This window comes from Schistocerca piceifrons, chromosome 10, assembly GCF_021461385.2.
Source record: "Schistocerca piceifrons isolate TAMUIC-IGC-003096 chromosome 10, iqSchPice1.1, whole genome shotgun sequence".
NCBI classification, from domain to species: domain Eukaryota; kingdom Metazoa; phylum Arthropoda; class Insecta; order Orthoptera; family Acrididae; genus Schistocerca; species Schistocerca piceifrons.
Genome location: NC_060147.1, coordinates 127,739,867 through 127,762,665, shown reverse-complemented (window position 1 = coordinate 127,762,665; position 22,799 = coordinate 127,739,867). Strand labels below are relative to the sequence as shown.

General features: G+C 47.6%; 1 protein-coding gene across 3 annotated transcripts in view; it reads right to left on the bottom strand.

Annotated features, from left to right (window-relative positions):
• LOC124718969 overlaps nucleotides 1-22,799 on the bottom strand; it is a 288,559-nt gene that overhangs the window by 225,305 nt on the left and 40,455 nt on the right. The gene's annotated exons all lie outside the window — the stretch shown is intronic.

Here is a 22,799-nt window from a genome sequence, read left to right as displayed (position 1 = left end):
CCCGCCCAAAGATGTAAACAACACTGCATGAGCAGCGCCTATTAGATGGAGGGGTCCAACAGCCGATCAGTTCCACTGATACCACCAAGAAGGAAGTACAAGACTCGTGTTGTCTGTAGTTCAACCGAATCTAGACCGTCAATACCGCTGTTCGATCGCGTCAGCATTGCTACTTTGTGTCAGAAAGGGCTCTCAACAGGGGAAGTGTCCAAGCGTCTCGGAGTGAACTAAAGCGATGTTGTTCGGACATGGAGGAGGTACAGAGAGACAGGAACTGTCGGTGACATGCCTCGCTCAGGCCGCCGAAGGGCTACTGCTGCAGTGGATGACCGCTACCTATGGATTATGGCTCGGAGGAACCCTGACAGCAACGCCACCATGTTGAATAACGCATTTCGTGCAGCCACAGGCCGCCGTGTTGTGACTGAAACTGAGCTCAATAGGCTGCATGGTGCTCAACTTCACTCTAGACGTCCATGGCGAGGTCCATCTCTGCAACCATGACACCAGGCAGCGCGGTACAGATGGGCCCAACAACATGCCGAATGGATCGCTCAGGATTCGCATCACCGATGAGTGTCGCATATCCTTTCAATCAGACAATCGTCCGAGACGTGTTTGGAACAAACCCAGTCAGGCTGAACGCCTTAGACACACTTTTCAGCAAGTGCAGCAAGGTGGAGGTTCCCTGCTGTTTTGGGGTGGCATTATGTGGCGCCGACGTACGCCGCTGGCGGTCATGGAAGGCGCCGTAACGGCTGTACGATACGTGAATGCCATTCTCCAACCGATAGTGCAACCATATCGGCAGCATATTGGCGAGGCATTCGTCTTAATGGACAATTCGCCGCCCCATCGTGCACATCTTGTGAATGTCTTCCTTCAGGATAACGACATCGGCAGAGCGGTCAGCATGTTCTGCAGACATGAATTCTATCGAACATGCCTGGGGTAGATTGAAAGGACTGTTTATGGACGACGTGACCCATCAGCCACTCTGAGGAATTTATGGCGAATCGCCGTTGAGGAGTGGGACAATCTGGACCAACAGTGCCTTGATGAACTTATGGATAGTGTGCCACGACGAATACAGGCATGCATCAGTCCAAGAGGACGTGCTATTGAGTATTAGAGGTACTGATGTGTACAGCAATCTGGATCACCACCTCTGGAGGTCTTGTTGTATGGTGGTACAACATGTAATGTGTGGTTTTCATGAGCAATAAAAAGGGTGAAAATGATATTGATCTCTATTGCAATTTTCTGTACAGGTTCCGGAACTCTCGGAACCGAAGTGATGCAAAACTTTTTTTCGTGTGTGGTAAGATAGGGATTTGGCATTGTGTTATGGCATAGTCTGTACGTGGGCTGCCTCCATCTTTCTGGCTCTTTCTTCGGCAAAAGTTACATAATATACGCTTCCCTCAACCCCTACTCCCATCTCGAATTTTTCGTAGTTTATTTACGATATATGTACAATGAGACTTGAGAAAGCAAGTTACACATAATTATGACAGGCCAACTAACTTTTATTGAATGATCCACTACACTTCAAACTGACACAGTTATATGTTTTTGAAAATAGTCTTCAACTCTCTGCCAACGCTCTACCAGTCGCTGAATTCCTCGACAGTAGAAATCCGCTTCTTCATCACGGAGCCACTCAAGAACTGCTGCGTGAACTTCCTCATCGCTGGAAAATCTCCTTCACCCCCCCAGATATCCTTTCAGCTTGCTGAAAAGAGGGAAAGCGCACGTTGCAAGGTCTGGACTTCGCAATCAGCACAACCCACTTCTGTGGTCTTGGTTAAGTTGTTCGCGCCATTTCACTACGACCGGACGTGATATAGCACTTTGTACATATACCGTCAGATTGTCGAGGTGAATGTCTGTTGAATTTACACGCTTCGACCACGAGAATCGCACTGCCCGGCGTACTTCAACTTCGGAGTACTTTCGACTTGCCGCATCAGCTCACTCGCACACTGTGACGAAGCTGTTACTTGTACCGCAGTAGAACTGTATCTGCAGGGAACCCGGGAGATGTATTCGCTTCTGACAATGCGCCACTCTTGTTGAGAAACGGTCTTAAACGAGGGACGAACGTGTAACTCAATGTTGTGAAGTTGCTGCATACATGTTGTTGTTGTTGTGGTCTTCAGTCCTGAGACTGGTTTGATGCAGCTCTCCATGCTTCTCTATCCTGTGCAAGCTTCTTCATGTCCCAGTACTTACTGCAACCTACATCCTTCTGAATCTGCTTAGTGTATTCATCTCTTGGTCTCCCTCTACGATTTTTACCCTCCACGCTGCCCTCCAATGCTAAAGTTGTGATCCCTTGATGCATCAGAACATGTCCTACCAAGTTGTGCCACAAACTCCTCGTCAAATGGGCATCTGCCAACTCCGCATTTGTAAACATTGCAGTGACTGCAAAACCACGTTCGTGATGAACACTAACCTGTTGATGCTACATACTGATGTGCTTGATGCTAGTACTGTAGAGCAATGAGTCGCATGTCAACACAAGCACCGAAGTCAACATTACCTTCCTTCAATTGGGCCAACTGACGGTGAATCGAGGAAGTACAGTACATACTGACGAAACTAAAATGAGCTCTAACATGGAAATTAAGCGTTTCTGGACACATGTCCACATAACATCTTTTTTTTATTTGTGTGTGAGGAATGTTTCCTGCAAGTTTGGCCGTACCTTTTTGTAACACTCTGTAGATGACAGGGAGATGTGTAAGGACGAACAGACGTGTAACTGTGGAGCGACTAACCACCCAGAGGAACCAAGGAGCTGCCAACAGTTTCTCCTCAATTACTGTTCAGCCAACATTCTGCAGCAGGTGCCCGGTTCACACACGCGTGCCGACTGCCGTTCATTAACGACGAAGAACTAGTACGCCAGTACCAAAACTGAAAGTGCACTGAATGGCGACGTGTGGCCTTCATATTAAACACGTTTTACGCTCCATTGGCCAGATAGCCGTTGGCGCGTGCGGCGTGAAACATCTGAAAGCAAACACCCTGCAAGTTCGTCAGAAGGGTCGAGGCCGGGGGAAGAAATGTTATGGTCTGTGGAATGTCTTCACGTCATTCACTGGGTGGTCTCGTCATCCTCGAAGGCACAATGCACTTTGTTCCTCCTCAGGTTGATGGTGTCTATCAGAACGACAACGCAGCATGTCTTTGACACAGCTTCCAGTGTTTGTGCATGGTTTGAAGAGCACGAGAATGAGTTTACCGCTCTCACCTGGCCGCCAAACTTCCCGAATCAAAACCAAATCGAGAATCTGTGTGGATCGGGCTGTTCACGCCGTGGATCATCATTCTAGCTGGCCGTGACGCTGGAGTCGGCGTGGCTCTCCATTCCTGGCGGTACCTTCCAGATCCTAACTGGTTGCCTTTCTGCATCTCTCGCAGCGATCCTCGCTGCAAAAGGTGTTCATTCAGGGTTTTAACAGGTAGTCACTGTGACTGGACAGCGTACCTTGAAATATCTGTGAGCCGTGTGTCGACTCGTGCTACACCTTGTGTTTAAATTGCATTGGTTTTCCTTTTCTTCCCCTGACATGTTTGTTTGATATGTTGTCTGTCATTAAGTGTCTGCTTCGTTGTCTTTTTCCCTCTGCTATCGATATCTGCATTTTGCTTCCGGATATGGAGGAAGTGAGATTTTTGACCGGTTGTAACCTCGTGTGGTGGCGCGGAAGTAGGGGCGTTGCACGCAGAGTGTGTGGTGGACACGGGAGGGCAGTGTGGTTCTCCAGCGCGAAGCAGGCGTGGTCGGCTGTACAGAGTCGCCACGTGATGTACGTCGGTTGTGTGTAACGAGCGGGTCGAGTTGACGGAAGAGCTCCCCGCGTGTTGGTGGTATACAGAATTGCCCCACGAGTAGTTGCTGTTCATTTCGCCTTGGTGGGACATTTGTTCTTCTGCAAATCCTCCGTTTCAACATTGGAGTTTAAAAGGAGACACCTAACATGAAGGAGCTCCCCCCCCCTTTTCGTTTTTTCCTCTCCTCCCTCCTTGTTTTTCCCCCTACTCCAGGTCCCCCCCCCCATCTGCCTTGGATCGGGAGTGCCTTCTTTGTGCCGCCTTTTTCGTGCAGTGTTTTACAGTGTGTTTTTCCAGTGCGTGGTCCGTGTTGTGTCTTTTGGGAAGTGTAGCGAACAGCCATCATACTGTCGCTGGGCGTGCTTTTTATCACTTGCGAACAGAAACCAGACTGTCGCAATGTTTTTTAATTGTGTGTCTACTATGTTACTTGTCTGATTCCTGTGTATTTTATCAACATTGCCGCCCCCTTTTGCTTTCTGTTTTAACTTTCCGCATTTTTACGCCAATTTTCCACTTTAACTCACCATTTTATCGCCTGTTTTTTCTTGTTTCTTTCTTCTTCCTTTTTTTTTTTAAAAAAAAGTCTGTAGGCTGTAGAGCAGCGTAGTAAGCTGTTGCCAGCCCGCCCCCTTCGGGGGGAATTGAAAATCAATAAAGAAAAAAAAAAATGAAGGAGCGGTCACTACCCGTCAACGTTGGAGAGAAGACGTGAACTCCGGTGACAGAGCGTGTTGTCGCGTGACCGTGGCGTGTTGGGTACAATGGCGACGCGTGTGCGGTCGGATGTGTGGGTCCTTCCCACTGGAGAACGTGTACTGCCTCTTCGAGCATAATTGCAACTTAGGTTAGTGGAAGGTTTAATCATTAAGTAATGAGTTTGCGTAATCAGTGTCTCTTCCGCCTTGTGGCCTCCGGCGATCGGGTTTCCTCTCCCCGGCACCGGTGTCATTGAAGACAGTGATCTTTCCTCCTCCCCTCGCTACTGCCCGATGGCAGGTGTAGTTTTGGCAGTTTAATTGTTTCGTTATTCTGTCGTGTGTTATGAGTAAATTCATGCTTCACGCTGGTTGATCATGTGGTCGCTCATTTAGGACTGTGTAGTGTAATGTTTCTGTGCACGAGGTTAGCTCTAATTCTGTCACCAAGTTAAGACATCTCCTAACACGTTTTCGTGGCTAAAAGTCGGTGCTCTACTTTATAAAGTAGAGTCACATGCCAACTAGCAACCTGGACGAGAAAAATGAAAATTGACACACACAGTGCTTAACTTTACTACAAGCCACACCACAAGTTGGGAAACGGGGCCAAATTTCTAGTAGTTTACTGTCGAGTTGTTTGTATTCGCATCAGGTTACCTAACCTGTGTTGTGTGTGCTTACAGCACTGCTCAGTAACACAGGTATCCACACGGCGACAGGACAGCGAGCAGTAAAACAAATGACTGAGAGCTAGTCCCTCGGGCCCTGCCCGTGCGCCACCTGCTTGGATCGCCCGCTGCGCGGCCATTCCGCCTCACTAACCCTATTTTTTTCATTTTTTTTACAGCCCGCAAATCTCTCTCTCTGTATTTTCCCGCCCGGGGTTTTTACTGCAGCAATAAATAATCGACCACGCACGCTTTACAGTGGTAGGGGCAGCCGCGCCGAAATCACCGATGGGGGCCGAAGCGAAATGTGATTTCCTGCGGAACAAAATTGCTTTCCTTTGGCTTCGAGCGAGGCAGGAGTTCGCTGCAGAAACGTCACACACACACAAAAAACGAATGAGAGGAGAAAACAGTTCGCTGTATCAGTTACACCATGCATGCGTGGAGTGCGTGTCTGCAACACGATGACTTAGATCGTTCTTATGCAACGCAGTTAGCTCTTAATTCGCACGAAGTAATGGCCGCTATCGACAGGGGATCTCAGGTTGATTCCGTATTTCTAGATTTCCGGAAAGCTTTTGACGCCGTTCCTCACAAGCGACTCCTAATCAAGCTGCGGGCCTATAGGGTATCGTCTCAGTTGTGCGACTGGATTCGTGATTTCGTGTCAGGAAGGTCGCAGTTCGTAGTAATAGACGGCAAATCATCGAGTAAATCTGAATTGATATCAGGTGTTCCCCAGGGAAGCGTCCTGGGAACCCTGCTGTTCCTCATCTATATAAATGACCTGGGTGACATCTGAGCAGTTCTCTTAGGTTGTTCGCAGATGATGCTGTAATTTACCGTCTAGTAAGGTCATCCGAAGACCAGTATCAGTTGCAAAGCGATTTACAAAAGAGTGCTGTATGATACGGCAGGTGGCAGTTGACGCTAAATAACGAAAAGTGTGAGATGATCCACATGAGTTCCAACAGAAATCCGTTGGAATTCGATTACTCGATGAATAGTACAATTCTCAAGGCTGTCAATTCAACTAAGTACCTGGGTGTTAAAATTACGAACAACTTCAGTTGGAAAGACCACATAGATAATATTGTGGGGAAGGCGAGCCAAAGGTTGCGTTTCATTGGCAGGACACTTAGAAGATGCAACAAGTCCACTAAAGAGACAGCTTACACTACACTCGTTCGTCCTCTGTTAGAATATTGCTGCGCGGTGTGGGATCCTTACCAGGTGGGATTGACGGAGGACATCGAAAGGGTGCAAAAAAGGGCAGATCGTTTTGTATTATCACGTAATAGGGGAGAGAGTGTGGCAGATATGATACGCGAGTTGGGATGGAAGTCATTAAAGCAAAGACTTTTTCGTCGCGGCGAGATCTATTTACAAAATTTCAGTCACCAACTTCCTCTTCCGAACGCGAAAATATTTTGTTGAGCCCAACCTATACAGGTAGGAATGATCATCAAAATAAAATAAGAGAAATCAGAGCTCGAACAGAAAGGTTTAGGTGTTCGTTTTTCCCGCTCGCCGTTCGTGAGTGGAATGGTAGGGAGATAGTATGATTGTGGTTCGATGAACCCTCTGCCGAGCACTTAAATGTGAATTGCAGAGTAATCATGTAGATGTAGATGTAGACAGGAATCATCATTTCTGATTGCTAAATTGTCCTGAAGGTACACGCCGCTGTTTGCATTCAGTTACTGCTAGCATACTTGCCATTGCACATTGCGTCCACCATTTCATCCTAACACGCGCGTGCTCACCTTTCCAGCTGCTTGCCAGCATCCGTGCTAATGTGCTATACATATTCTGATGCATGTGTACATAGTACAGGAATTGGACAGAAATGTCGAAATCCCGCGAGAAACGCGTGCTTGAACGTGAATACAGATCGTAGCCAAGCCAGCGATGCTGTCGTGTTTGGCCACGAGCGGCAACCGTGCAGTGTCCTCAATACGTTGCAAGTGTCTGTTGCGCTTAAAACAGTGTTCTGTGTAGTTGTGAGCGCACTACACTGCAGCTAAGTGGATCAGAACGTGGCCAAACTGTCGGTGTTCGTGTGGTGGGTGCCCCTGAAACCAGGGTAGCCGCATTGTTTGGTGTTCCAAGAGGCACCGTATCAAAGAAGACGTTATCTGGTAAGTCACAACACGGGCGCAAGTGTATGTGGACTGATCGTGACAAACTGTCGTTCGTTGAAGAGGAATGCGACGAAAAATCAGGGGACGACACCTGCAGGAGCCACTCCAGAACGGAATGGTGCACTCCTGAGCCCTCTCAGGAAAAAGAAATCCAAAAGCAGTCGTCAGGGATGCAAATAAGAGGAAAATGTGGTGCCAAAGCTGTAAAATATGGATTTTTGAGCAATTGCCCGCTCGTCTAACATAGGGTGCCTAGGAAGCTGTTTTCTCGGATAGCTAGACAACATTCAAGCAGATCTTATTAAAGGAGTTACTTCAGTAAAGTAAATTCGCAATACTTAACTTTGCCTTTTTACAAACAGGCGTCGCGAGCAACTGGCGACATGCAAATTATCAGTGTCCTTCGATATATACACTCCTGGAAATGGAAAAAAGAACACATTGACACCGGTGTGTCAGACCCACCATACTTGCTCCGGACACTGCGAGAGGGCTGTACAAGCAATGATCACACGCACGGCACAGCGGACACACCAGGAATCGCGGTGTTGGCCGTCGAATGGCGCTAGCTGCGCAGCATTTGTGCACCGCCGCCGTCAGTGTCAGCCAGTTTGCCGTGGCATACGGAGCTCCACCGCAGTCTTTAACACTGGTAGCATGCCGCGACAGCGTGGACGTGAACCGTATATGCAGTTGACGGACTTTGAGCGAGGGCGTATAGTGGGCATGCGGGAGGCTGGGTGGACGTACCGCCGAATTGCTCAACACGTGGGGCGTGAGGTCTCCACAGTACATCGATGTTGTCGCCAGTGGTCGGCGGAAGGTGCACGTGCCCGTCGACCTGGGACCGGACCGCAGCGACGCACGGATGCACGCCAAGACCGTAGGATCCTACGCAGTGCCGTAGGGGACCGCACCGCCACTTCCCAGCAAATTAGGGACACTGTTGCTCCTGGGGTATCGGCGAGGACCATTCGCAACCGTCTCCATGAAGCTGGGCTACGGTCCCGCACACCGTTAGGCCGTCTTCCGCTCACGCCCCAACATCGTGCAGTCCGCCTCCAGTGGTGTCGCGACAGGCGTGAATGGAGGGACGAATGGAGACGTGTCGTCTTCAGCGATGAGAGTCGCTTCTGCCTTGGTGCCAATGATGGTCGTATGCGTGTTTGGCGCCGTGCAGGTGAGCGCCACAATCAGGACTGCATACGACCGAGGCACACAGGGCCAACACCCGGCATCATGGTGTGGGGAGCGATCTCCTACACTGGCAGTACACCACTGGTGATCGTCGAGGGGACACTGAATAGTGCACGGTACATCCAAACCGTCATCGAACCCATCGTTCTACCATTCCTAGACCGGCAAGGGAACTTGCTGTTCCAACAGGACAATGCACGTCCGCATGTATCCCGTGCCACCCAACGTGCTCTAGAAGGTGTAAGTCAACTACCCTGGCCAGCAAGATCTCCGGACCTGTCCCCCATTGAGCATGTTTGGGACTGGATGAAGCGTCATCTCACGCGGTCTGCACGTCCAGCACGAACGCTGGTCCAACTGAGGCGCCAGGTGGAAATGGCATGGCAAGCCGTTCCACAGGACTACATCCAGCATCTCTACGATCGTCTCCATGGGAGAATAGCAGTCTGCATTGCTGCGAAAGGTGGATATACACTGTACTAGTGCCGACATTGTGCATGCTCTGTTGCCTGTGTCTATGTGCCTGTGGTTCTGTCAGTGTGATCATGTGATGTGTCTGACCCCAGGAATGTGTCAATAAGTTTCTCCTTCCTGGGACAATGAATTCACGGTGTTCTTATTTCAATTTCCAGGAGTGTACAATTTCCATGCAAGCAATTCACACAAGTTCGTAAGTCACTGCTATAGAGTTTATACACTACTGGAAATTAAAATTGCTACACTATGATGCTGTAGTCTACAGGAAAGTAGTATCACACGAAAGCTGTGAACCAATCAATGAGGATTTGCAGAAAATAAATGCGTGGTGTAATGACTGGCAGTTATCTCTCAATATTAGTAAGTGTAACCTACTGCGTATAACGAGGCGAAAATCCCCATTATTGTACGAGTACAAAATAAATGCTCAGTCTTTGGAAGCGGTAACATCCGTGAAGTATGTGGGTGTGACTATTCGAAATGATCTCAAATGGAATGATCAGATTACATAAGTAACGGGTAAGGCGAACTCTAGTTTGAGGTTTGTTGGTAGAATCCTGAAGCGATGCAATCCTTCAACAAAGGAAATTGCTTACAATACGTTAGTTCGTCCAGTCTTGGAGTATTGTTCGTCTGTATGGGACCCTTACCAGTTGGGTCTGATTCAAGAGATTGAGAAGGTCCAAAGAAGAGCGGCAAGATTCGTGGCTGGTACATTTAGCCATAGCGAGAGCGTTACAAATCTCATAGAAAGTTTGAAGTGGGACACACTTGCAGATAGACGACGCGCTAAACATAAGGGGCTGCTCACTAAATTCCGAAATCCAATCTTCACCTAGAATGTAGAGCATATATTATTACAATCAACTTTCAAATCGCGTAATGATCACCATTCAAAGATAAGGGAAATAAGAGCACGTACTGAGGCGTTGAGACCGTCGTTTTTCCCTCGCGCGATCCTCGAGTGGAACAGAGGGGGGGAAATATGACTTTGGCGCGAATCGTGCCCTCCGCCACACACCGCTTGGTGGCTAGCGGAGTATATATGTAGATGTAGATGAAGATGTGATCCGCATATTCTAATCTTCAACTACATACATACTCAGCAAGGCACCATATGATACGTGACTGAGTGTACCTCCGTTTTCTGTTTCATTCATGTACAGAGCAGAGGACAAACGCCTGTCCATACGATTCCGTATAAACCCTCATTTCTCTTATGTTGTCCCCCGTGTTCTTACGCGAGATGCACAATGGTGGCAGTAGAATCGCTGTTCAGTCTGTAGCCATTGCTAGGCACCTGCACGTTTTAAGTCACTCGCGAGCTATTAAAGGAGCGACGTCCGTATAATTGCCCGTCGCAGCGCAGCGCCTTCCACGGTATTCGTCCCTCCTTCTCCCTCTCCCCCTCTCACTGCTTCGCGTTCCCCTCCCCCTCCACCTACAATCAACCCCCCGCCCCCCCCCCCCCCACCATTCTTTCAGAACTTTTCACTGCAAGGGTAACTTTTCGGCGCACGGCTGCCGCATCGCCTGACCCTGCACTGCGGAAACCCGGCCGTTTAAACTCTTCCGCACGAATCTCCGCAGCCTTCCCGTGATGGAGTCTCCAGTGTCGTTTCGAGTTCGCTCTATGTTACTGTTGACTTATGTTCAAGTCTGCCGAACACAAACTCTCATGATTTTCGAGATGATGTCGTGATTGGCCGACCGGCAGTTCGTATGAATCTGAGATCTCTCGGAACTTGATCATGTGCCTTCCACTTTCACTCCATTCTCAATCAGTCTGGTTATAAGACTGGTAAAATTGGGTTCCCACAGGGCTCTGTTTTGGATCTCATGCTTTTCTTGATGTACACTACTGGCCATTAAAATTGCTACACCAAGAAGAAATGCAGATGATAAACGGGTATTCATTGGACAAATATATTATACTAGAACTGACATTTGATTACATTTTCGCGCAATTTGGGTGCATATATCCTGACAAATCAGTACCCAGAACAAGCACCTCTGGCTGTAATAACGGCATTGACATGCCTGGACATTGAGTCAAACAGAGCTTGGATGGCGTGTACAGGTACAGCTGCCCATGCAGCTTCAACACGATACCACAGTTCATCAAGAGTAGTGACTGGCGTATTGTGACGAGCCAGTTACTCGACCACCATTGATCAGACGATTTCAGTTGGTGAGAGATCTGGGCAATCTGCTGGCCGGGACAGCAGTTGAACATTTTTTGTATCCAGAAAGGCCCGTACTGGACCTGTAACATGCGGTCGTGAATTATCCTGCTGAAATGTAGGGTTTCGCAGGGATCGAATGAAGGGTAGAGCCACGGGTCGTAACACATCTGAAATGTAACGTCCACTGTTCAAAGTGCCGTCAATGCGAATAAGAGATGACCGAGAAGTGTTACCAATGGCACCCCATACCATCACGCCGGGTGATACGCCAGTATGGCGATGACGAATACACGCGTCCAAGGTGCGTTCACCGCGAATACGCCAAACACGGCCGCGAGCATCATGATGCTGTAAACAGAACCTGTATTCATCCGAAAAAATGACGTTTTGCCATTCGTGCACCCAGGTTCGTCGTCGAGTACACCATCGCAGGCGCTCCTGTCTGTGATGCAGCGTCAAGGGTAACCGCAGCCACAGTCTCCGAGCTGTTAGTCCATGCTGCTGCAAACGTCGTCGAACTGTTCGTGCAGATGGTTGTTGTCTTGCAAACGTCCCCATCTGTTGACTCAGGGATCGAGACGTGGCTGCACGATTTGTTACAGCGATGTTGATAAGATGCCTGTCATCTCGACTGCTAGTGATACGAGGCCGTTGGGATCCAGCACGGCATTCCGTATTACTTTTCTGAACCCACCGATTCCATATTCTGGTAACAGTCATAGGATCTCGACCAACGCGTGCAGCAGTGTCACGATACGATAAACCGCAATCACGATAGGCTACAATCCGACCTTTATCAGAGTCGGAAACGTGATGGTAGGCATTTCTCCTCCTTACACGAAGCATCACAACAACGTTTCACCAGGCAACGCCGGTCAACTGCTGTTTGTGTATGAGGAATCGGTTGGAAAATTTCTTCACTTAAAACTTTCGGGCTGATAGGCCGTGGTCGAAATATAAAACTGTCCCCGACGTTTCGTCTCCGACTGCGGGAGACATCCTCGGAGGTAAAGCTTTACCTCCGAGGATGTCTCCCGCAGTCAGAGACGAAACGTCAGGAGACAGTTTTATACTTCGACCATGGCCCATCAGCCCGGAAGTTTTAAGTGAAGACAATACCGGCCGTGAAAGCTTACATTGGTTGGAAACTTTCTTCATGTCAGTACGTTGTAGGTGTCGCCACCGGCGCCAACCTTGTGTGAATGCTATGAAGTGCTAATCATTTGCATATCACAGCATCTTCGTCCTGTCTGTTAAATTTCGCGTCTGTAGCACGTCATCTTTGTGGTGTAGCAATTTTAATGGTAAGTAGTGTATAAAACAAAGGAACACCATCCAAACGGGCCTTGAAGACCCAACTGTACCGACCAGGCGCCATGTCATCCTCAGCCCTTAGGCGCCACCGGATGTGGATATAGCGGGGCATGCGGTCAGCACATCGCTCTCCCTTTAGTCGTTACTTTGTGGAACTGGTGCTGCTACTGCTCAGTCAAGTAGCTCTTCAACTGTCCTCTCGAGAGCTAAATGCTCCCTGCTGGCCAACAGTACTTGGTAGACCCATCCAAGTGTAAGCGATGCCCGACAGCACTTAAGTTCGATGATGTCACAGACACTGCTGTTACCATTGTGGCAAGGCCATCAGATTTCTGTCGGAAAAATGTCGCAACACCAAAAAGTAAATAATGGAAAGGTATGAAGTTTTGGGAATAGATTCGTCTAGGTAACATGTTTAAGTGATTGACATCTCAAAATCACATGTTAATATAAGGACGAGATAAGCCTTTGCATATGTGAAATGCTGGTACGTTAGTAACCGGCGTAACCGCCTGGACGTTCAACGCAATCATTCAAACGTGCTTGCATTGTGTTGTACAGATGCTCAATGTCGGTTTAGGAGATGGAGTACCATGCCTGTGGTCGTTCGATATAGAGACGGTGAGAGGTGGCATGAGCCCCCTCTCATATTTCTATCTTACGATTCTCCTCTCTAATTGCATGCGGTGAAAAGTCGCTATTCCTTCACACGCGGACTTCCCACGCAGCGTCTCTCGTCACCCGGGTGGTCCGGTGACAGGTGGGCTCCACTGATCTCGAGAGGGTTAAGCCGACGTGTGTGAGGCAGTCGAGTGAATGCTTTTCAGACGCCGACATTGTCAAAAGACACGCCCGGAGGGGTCTGAAGTAGCGGCTGGGCTAGAGGTTCCGTTACTTCGCAGAATCTTAGCGAAAACACTTTCTGGCGGGCTACCAGCAAGGAATGGGAATGACTTGTGTACCCAGGCAGTTGTGGCGGGAAAATTCCCCCGCTTTCTGCAAAACAGTAACTGTGATTGGCTTGCTCAGGGCATAGCTCCGTGACGTAGCAAAATCAGCGCAGAAATTGGCGCCAAGAATCTCCATTGGTGGAATGGTAGTGCTCCGGCAATGGGGTGGAATTTTCCGCCAGTTTTCGAGTTGCTGATTGGAACGTTTAACCGCGGCCTCTGTCGTGGGGGCGGGAATGTTCTGTGTTCGGCCTGTACGGGTGCTCTTGTGGGAGTCGGCTCTCGCCTTTCGGTCGAGGACGTCAAAGCAACCAGCCATCGCCTGCGGTACGCCAGATCGTGTTCTTGCAGTTAAGAAGACAGTTTGGTAATGTATGTCCGCAGCACCGGCAGATAGGGATTTTCCTAGGTGATAATCAGAGCTCAGCAGAGCGCACCTGTTCGTTTTTTTCTAACTTTGTTCTGTCTTGAGTAGCAGCAATTAATGTTGGGTTGGCTGTGTGTTTTCTCTTAAGATTTGAGTTGCAAGGAATTGGCTCCACATACCACTTCGTCATAATCCTCACAATCTAGTTTAGGGACAACTTCACATTCACAGCATTTGTTTGAGTATCCAATTTGAGTCAATTTGATGTACTGTAAAGGTTTCAAGTGTTTTTGTTTATTACTTTGTGTTTAGTCTTAATAAATCATATTGTTATTTTGGACAAAACTTTCATTCTGTTAATCGGTAGAGCAACCATATTATTCCTCACTATGTTAATGAAACCTTCGTTTATTTAACTTATTTATCAAATTAAATTATTGCAGGTGCCAAACTCTCTTCTACTCCACTGGCAGGGTTGATTAGAGTCAGTTCGCGTATTTTTTTTATCCTTGTGCAACAGCAAAAGTCGGAGTTAGAATAGGGGGGGCTTAGAGCATCATCTACACTCCTGGAAATGGAAAAAAGAACACATTGACACCGGTGTGTCAGACCCACCATACTTGCTCCGGACACTGCGAGAGGGCTGTACAAGCAATGATCACACGCACGGCACAGCGGACACACCAGGAACCGCGGTGTTGGCCGTCGCATGGCGCTAGCTGCACAGCATTTGTGCACCGCCACCGTCAGTGTCAGCCAGTTTGCCGTGGCATACGGAGCTCCATTGCAGTCTTTAACACTGGTAGCATGCCGCGACAGCGTGGACGTGAACCGTATGTGCAGTTGACGGACTTTGAGCGAGGGCGTATAGTGGGCATGCGGGAGGCCGGGTGGACGTACCGCCGAATTGCTCAACACGTGGGGCGTGAGGTCTCCACAGTACATCGATGTTGTCGCCAGTGGTCGGCGGAAGGTGCACGTGCCCGTCGACCTGGGACCGGACCGCAGCGACGCACGGATGCACGCCAAGACCGTAGGATCCTACGCAGTGCCGTAGGGGACCGCACCGCCACTTCCCAGCAAATTAGGGACACTGTTGCTCCTGGGGTATCGGCGAGGACCATTCGCAACCGTCTCCATGAAGCTGGGCTACGGTCCCGCACACCGTTAGGCCGTCTTCCGCTCACGCCCCAACATCGTGCAGCCCGCCTCCAGTGGTGTCGCGACAGGCGTGAATGGAGGGACGAATGGAGACGTGTCGTCTTCAGCGATGAGAGTCGCTTCTGCCTTGGTGCCAATGATGGTCGTATGCGTGTTTGGCGCCGTGCAGGTGAGCGCCACAATCAGGACTGCATACGACCGAGGCACACAGGGCCAACACCCGGCATCATGGTGTGGGGAGCGATCTCCTACACTGGCCCTACACCACTGCTGATCGTCGAGGGGACACTGAATAGTGCACGGTACATCCAAACCGTCATCTAACCCATCGTTCTACCATTCCTAGACCGGCAAGGGAACTTGCTGTTCCAACAGGACAATGCACGTCCGCATGTATTCCGTGCCACCCAACGTGCTCTAGAAGGTGTAAGTCAACTACCCTGGCCAGCAAGATCTCCGGATCTGTCCCCCATTGAGCATGTTTGGGACTGGATGAAGCGTCGTCTCACGCGGTCTGCACGTCCAGCACGAACGCTGGTCCAACTGAAGCGCCAGGTGGCAATGGCATGGCAAGCCGTTCCACAAGACTACATCCAGCATCTCTACGATCGTCTCCATGGGAGAATAGCAGCCTGCATTGCTGCGAAAGGTGGATATACACTGTACTAGTGCCGACATTGTGCATGCTCTGTTGCCTGTGTCTATGTGCCTGTGGTTCTGTCAGTGTGATCATGTGATGTATCTGACCCCAGGAATGTGTCAATAAAGTTTCCCCTTCCTGGGACAATGAGTTCACGGTGTTCTTATTTCAATTTCCAGGAGTGTACATATGTGGATTCTAGAAGAATTTAGTGTTAAATACACTTCTAGCCCCGGCACCTCGCATAATATGGCGACCCTAGCTTCGGATATTTCCTGTGAATCGCTGATAAGCAAGTATTAGTAGTAGGGACACTCAGAATTTTTTTGCTTAATTTTTTTTATTGATTAATGCCCAAGTTTTTTTTCTGGTAGTTCCGCGTTTAGTTTTAAGTAGCGGCGCATGATTACAGTTTTTGTTTTCAGTGTATATATTTTTTTGTTCATTGTTTTTTGTGTTTCGTTAATGTGGTGTCCGTACCACATCGCACTTTGTCGGATTTGTGTGCAGTTTCTGTACCACATCAAATTGTGCTTGTAATTACAGCGTTGGAACAGCGTTGTTGAAATTTTATGTCTATGTGTAAAAATACAGGGAGTAGATTATTTTTATTGTGTATTTTACATAAATTTTGTTTCTCATGAATGATCACGAGAAGTAAGGCACGACTATTAGTGAGCGAAGCTAAAACAAAAGTGGATATTATAATGGATAAGAGACACGTTACTGACGGGGATAGGTTCGCAGATGAGATGGGCACATTTTTAGCAGGACAGGACGACAGGGTCATTGATGAGCACGGTGATTTGGACGCGATCTTAGAGCAACGTCACGGCCATGATTATGATAGTGAATTGGAGGATGGAACAGAGACAGGCACACAGGTCGAGACGGTAGCAGAAGTTTATAGTCAAACGAACGAGTGCAGACAGAGGCCAGCTCGGTCACGTCAGAGCTCTAGCGCCCAGGTGTCCAAAGTTACATCGCCCATGTTTGAAGAGGATCAAAAAGATGACGTAAACCCAATACTGAGCTTCCTACGATCAATGAAAGAAGAAGCTGATGAACAACGTAAGAAGGAGAAGGAAGAAGATGAGAAACAACGTAAGAAGGAAAAGGAAGAAGATGAGAAACAACGTAAGAAGGAGAAGGAAGAAGATGAGAAACAACGTAAGAAGGAGAAGGAAGAAGCTGACGAACAGCGTAAAAGGACACTGAGGCAATAATTTCGCATATAGGGGAAATTCGTGGGGTATTACTAACAATAAAGAAAGAATGTGGAGAAGTAAAACAAATGTCAACGGCTGCACAAAAAGTAGCAGGCCTAGCCAAAACGGCAGCAACAGGGGCAATGAAAATCGCAAAAGCAACTTCTCAACTCGTACGGCGCTTGCGAGTGCGACACAAGCTCACTCAAAATCCCTAGCGTTCTTAAAAACCCAAGGTAGTATCGCGGTTACGAACATCACGAAACGAATGAAAGAAGTAGAGAGTCGAATAGCAAAACTAGAGCGAAACGGGCACACGAGTACTGCGCGTTCGGATACCAATGATGGAGTACACAGAATTGTGTCTCCGAGGAAAAGCCCGCCGTGCTCCAGCCCAGTGACAGAGTGCGGAACTAACAATGCATACACAGAAACAGCGAGTAATAGTTCCAATAATTGCAGCCCGCTTAGAAGAGTGAATGCTGAATGCCACTCCCAGTGTGATACAGAGGTAGCACATCACAGTTATCAGAAAGATAGATCAGGACACTCAACAGACGTGCAAGTATCGGAAACGAGTGACAACACCAGTGCGAGGATCAGACAGGATTTTGATCACAATCACTTCCTGTCGATACTAAAATTCCAAAAGTTCAGAGATAATGGAGGGTCGATGCATCCCAAGAGCTGGGTGATGCAGTTTACAAATTCATTACCATCATCATGGCCAACCCTGGCAAAATTAGAATTCATGTGTGGACACATCGAAGGCCAAGCCGCGGAAAAGATGCGGGGTGTGGCAGCGACGTGTCAGACTTATCAGGAATTTGTTGATGCGTTCCTGGGGATCTACTGGTCAAAGGAAACGCAAGACAGGATTAAAGACGAAATAATATTTTGTCCTGAACTGGAAGTGTCCGGGCATAAGAGCGCAACCAAATTTTTTGATGATTTACTCAAGAAGAATCAGTTTTTAGATAGTCCATATAGCAAGGGAGAAATCATCAAATTTTGTTTTTCCAAATTGCCTGTTAGGTATCAACAGACACTTGTCGGCAAGTGTGGATCTGACATCGAAGCATTCAAGAGTCTATTGCGCGAACTCGAAGTAGTCTCCGATAAACAAGACGCAAAGGACAGGAAGAAGGCGCAAAATAACAAATACCACGGGCCAGCAAGGGCAGACGACAACAGATCGCATAATCGCGCTCGTCAGTTAGGAAACCAGGGTTACGGAAATCAAGGTTACGCAATTCAAGATTATGGAAACCAGAGACACGGAAACCAGAACGTCAGGGAACAGGGTCAATCTAGACAAGGAATCTGTGACAGGAGGAATAACGAACGGCGAAGCGACCGTAACTGGAGAGAGCGAAATCAAGGACCACAGGAGAACCAGGAGATTGAAATTAGACCTGCAAATTCTAAGGCACGTCAGAGGAGGGGGAGTCTGACAAGGGATTGGCGCTAGTCCATAGGACTCCACCACATCTCTCACACAAAGAAGTTCGTGGAATAATAGTAGTTTAAGTGGTGTACATAGTAGTATAGGCAAATATATGAACCTTTCTTCGGGGAACAATAATCGTTGCATTAATAGATTAAGATTGTTAAAGTATTAACACGCTGCGTTTTCTCGCATAAGAATTTACTGCTGTTAACTTTTTTTGTCTATGTTCGGGATCTCCTCTGTCGTTGCGATAAGAGGCACTACCTTTCCATGAGCAATGTTTTTGTGCTTTCCTATCTGGTGTCCATGTTAAGGGATAAAGATGAGTGACGAGATGTCGCACAAACGGGCGCATACAAGAACGTGCTCTTAGAAGCGTTCTGAGAAGTCGTGATACGCTCCATAGCGGCCACAACCAGTTCGTGAGACGTTCATACCAATGCTTGCAGGCACGCGTCAGTGCACTGCAAGATTGTGGTATATTGCGTGATTTCGAGGATGAATATGGGCAGTATAGTTTTTTGCAGAGCTGCGCCAGCATCGTTGTCTTGCAAGTCGGGGTGAACCTGTGAGCGTTTGACTCCAATGGTGCCCTAGACGAGAGAAATGCGGGCATAAAGCCTACCATGCCAATGTGCAGTTTGGGGATTTAGCGTGCTGCTCGTGACTGTCACAGATGAATAACCAAGGAATTATACTTGGAGATTCGTGACATACTGTGTAGCTGGCGTGTGTTGGGCGACTCAATCCGCAACAGGAACCAGTCCTGGCTTGGTCATATTACATTGCCTCTGGAAAGGTGTGCTTTGATCGCGAATACTGCATAACATAGAAAAAGAAGTTGCAACTATAAATTTACTGCCTTGTATAGCCATGGCTAACCCAGTCTCTGGGGGAGTTTCAGTGAGGCGTAGTGAGAACTCGGAGGCCGTGTCGTACGGCGCGCACATCACTGTCGTCCATAGCGGCGAGCAGCGAGACATCTCAGCGTAACAGGAATTATGTAAGAGTGTTGTATAAGGTAACAAAAAATAAATAAATAAATAAATAAATAAAATAAAAAAGAGAGAGAGAGACAGAGTACCATATACTAGGATGAGTTAAACTTTAGGGTTTAACAATAACTAGATCCTTAATATTGTGGGGGTTTTCTACCACAAGTGTCTGGCGCGCGCCTGTTGCGATGCTATTTTTCAGGTCACCAAACCACAGACCCGAGATGGACGGACGACGGGCGAGCGAAAGTAGCATAGTTGCATGTTCCTTATAGCACAGTAAAACTTAGACCTGCATAACAACATAATTGAATTAAAAGACATAGAATGTAGATCGTTGGCAAATGGTAGTTAATTCTTGTGCATGTCTACTGTCGATCTATATAATTAATAGTAATATTAGCGCGGGCCCGCACATTTAGTTCTTCATCCAATATAGCGTCACACACCATGTACAATAGTGAGATCGGTCTCTACACAAATATCAAGATAAATTATTTCCATGATTTTTGTTATGATAGCTACAGATAAATAACTATAAAATTAAAATTAGAGTGTCTGAAATGACAGACCATCAATGTATCGTGATGTAAATTTATTATAACATAGAAGGTCATGGGGAAAAGTTAGGCATAAGATTTTTGTAAGAATTGTGCAGATGACGGGGATCGTGGCAATGCAGAGGCCAGCCGGAGGTCATCAGCTACCTGCAAGAAGAAAGCGTCAGCGCGCTACCTGACGTGAAGGGCGCGAGAACATCCGGTCCTACAAGCTGACAGTCACCGGGCCGTATACCTGAGGGATTACGCGGGATCCTCGCCGGGCCACAAGCGAAAGTGAGGCTGGCCATTGACACTGACACGCGACCCACACGCGACAGCCTGCTAGCTCTCCGGACGCGGCAGCCGTTTGGAGGGATTCCCTGCGGCAGACCACGTTGTCGTGAGTACACGAAGAAGATCACATATCGTGTCAGAACCTGCGCCCCATGTGCCTCAGGACAGAAAGGGACGCTATATACTCACCTGTTTGGGTTTTTACAACTCACTAGCATTGGCCGATCTGCATACACAAAGCAGTATCGTGCCACACTAACAAATGTATGGTCTCATTTTTAACTTCTCCTCTCTATTAGAGAGCAGTTTTAGCAATCGTCGCTCCTAGTTCGATCCTGTAAGGATGACCTCACACACTTGTGGAGTCACTCCATGTGCCATCATCCCTCGTCGAACTGCAATATTGGGAAACATAAAGTACTGTCCAGCGAGAGAAGAGGCCTAGACTAGTGATGTATCCCAACAAGTAGACCTCAGAGACAATTAATCGATGTGAGGAGAGCCTATCACTGTGTCTTCCTACCATATTGCCGTCATCATATGCATGGGTCTTGGTCCAATCTCAACAGAGTACTGCAGATGCTCCAGCATACCCTATTTCCGTTGCAACAACGTAGCAACAACACCCGACGTTTAGCCCTATGTGATGTCAGTAATGTGTAATTTGTGAAGTGCTTCGAATATTTCTAACAATGTGATTTAGTGCCTCATTCTCAGCACAGTCGAGAACATTGTGCAATGTACACGCACAACTTGATGCCCCATGAACCTTGTTTTTTTTCTTTCTTTTCTTTCTTAAATTTCTTTCTCTAGTGTTGTTTTTGTAATGTATGTTATACCTGGTATGTGGTTGTGTTTAACACTGTAATTCTTATTACAAATTACTGTATTATTCTCCACACCATGTTTTTTTGTATTTTGTATTTATTGTTGTGTGTATGCAAACAGTGTGCCTGAAGTCCCCATAAACTGAAGCAGATACCACCACTGTCAATGTGAATGGACCATCAGTTCAGGGAACATTTTGTAAAGGTTATTCTTGCTGCAGGGAGACAGAATGAATCGGAGGTTGTAATTAGATTCTGAAAGCTCACAAAGAGATTGTTAACTTAAATAGTATCATGTGTGAGTGAGTTCAGGTTAGTTTCAGGATTCAAATTGTTGTAAAATCTTGGGCATTTAATTGCGGAGCACTCCAACTCTGATTGTAAAGAATAAATTGCTCCATATTTGGCTCACATGCCCGGGCCATATTTAGAGAGTGAATATCTGTGTGAATTGGTGTTTGGAAGGGGCTCCCTGGGTATGGATGTGTGATGTGAGTGTTAGAGTTCCATATTAAGAAGGTGAAGTTGGCTACATCATAAATAATCCTCCTTCTATGAGCTACATTTTTCAGTTGCTGTGATTTTCTTTACAGAGTGCGGCATGTGGAGTCAGTTTGCAAGATTGTTCTTGGGCGATTGACTCACTACCTTGCTCCTAAGTGAGCCAACCACTCACCAATTACAATCTAAAATGGCGTAGGGGCAATGAGAGGTGGCATGAGCCCCCTCTCATATTTCTATCTTACGATTCTCCTCTCTAATTGCATGCGGTGAAAAGTCGCTATTCCTTCACACGCGGACTTCCCACGCAGCGTCTCTCGTCACCCGGGTGGTCCGGTGACAGGCGGGCTCTGCTAAGCCGACGAGTGTGAGGAAGTCGAGTGAATGCTTTTCAGACGCTGACATTGTCAAAAGACACGCCCGGAGGGGTCTGAAGTAGCGGCTGGGTTAGAGGTTCTGTTACTTCGCAGAATCTTAGCGAAAACACTTTCTGGCAGGCTACCAGCAAGGCGTGGGAATGACTTGTGTACCCAGGCAGTTGTGGCGGGAAAATTCCCGCGCTTTCTGCAAAATAGTAACTGTGATTGGCTTGCTCAGGGCATAGCTCCGTGACGTAGCAAAATCAGCGCAGAAATTGGCGCCAAGAATCTCCATTGGTGGAATGGTAGTGCTCCGGCAATGGGGTGGAATTTTCCGCCGGTTTTCGAGTTGCTGATTGGAACGTTTAACCATGGCCACTGTCGTGGGGGCGGGAATGTTCTGTGTTCGGCCTGTACGGGTGCTCTTGTGGGAGTCAGCTCTCGCCTTTCGGTCGAGGACGTCGAAGCAACCAGCCATCGCCTGCGGTACGCCAGATCGTGTTCTTGCAGTTAAGAAGACAGTTTGGTAATGTATGTCCGCAGCACCGGCAGATAGGGATTTTCCTAGGTGATAATCAGAGCTCAGCAGAGCGCACCTGTTCGTTTTTTTCTAACTTTGTTCTGTCTTGAGTAGCAGCAATTAATGTTGGGTTGGCTGTGTGTTTTCTCTTAAGATTTGAGTTGCAAGGAATTGGCTCCACATACCACTTCGTCATAATCCACACAATCTAGTTTAGGGACAACTTCACATTCACAGCGTTTGTTTGAGTATCCAATTTGAGTCAATTTGATGTACTGTAAGGGTTTCAAGTGTTTTTGTTTATTATTTTGTGTTTAGTCTTAATAAATCATATTGTTATTTTGGACAAAACTTTCATTCTGTTAATCGGTAGAGCAACCCTATTATTCCTCACTATGTTAATGAAACCTTCGTTTATTTAACTTATTTATCAAATTAAATTATTGCAGGTG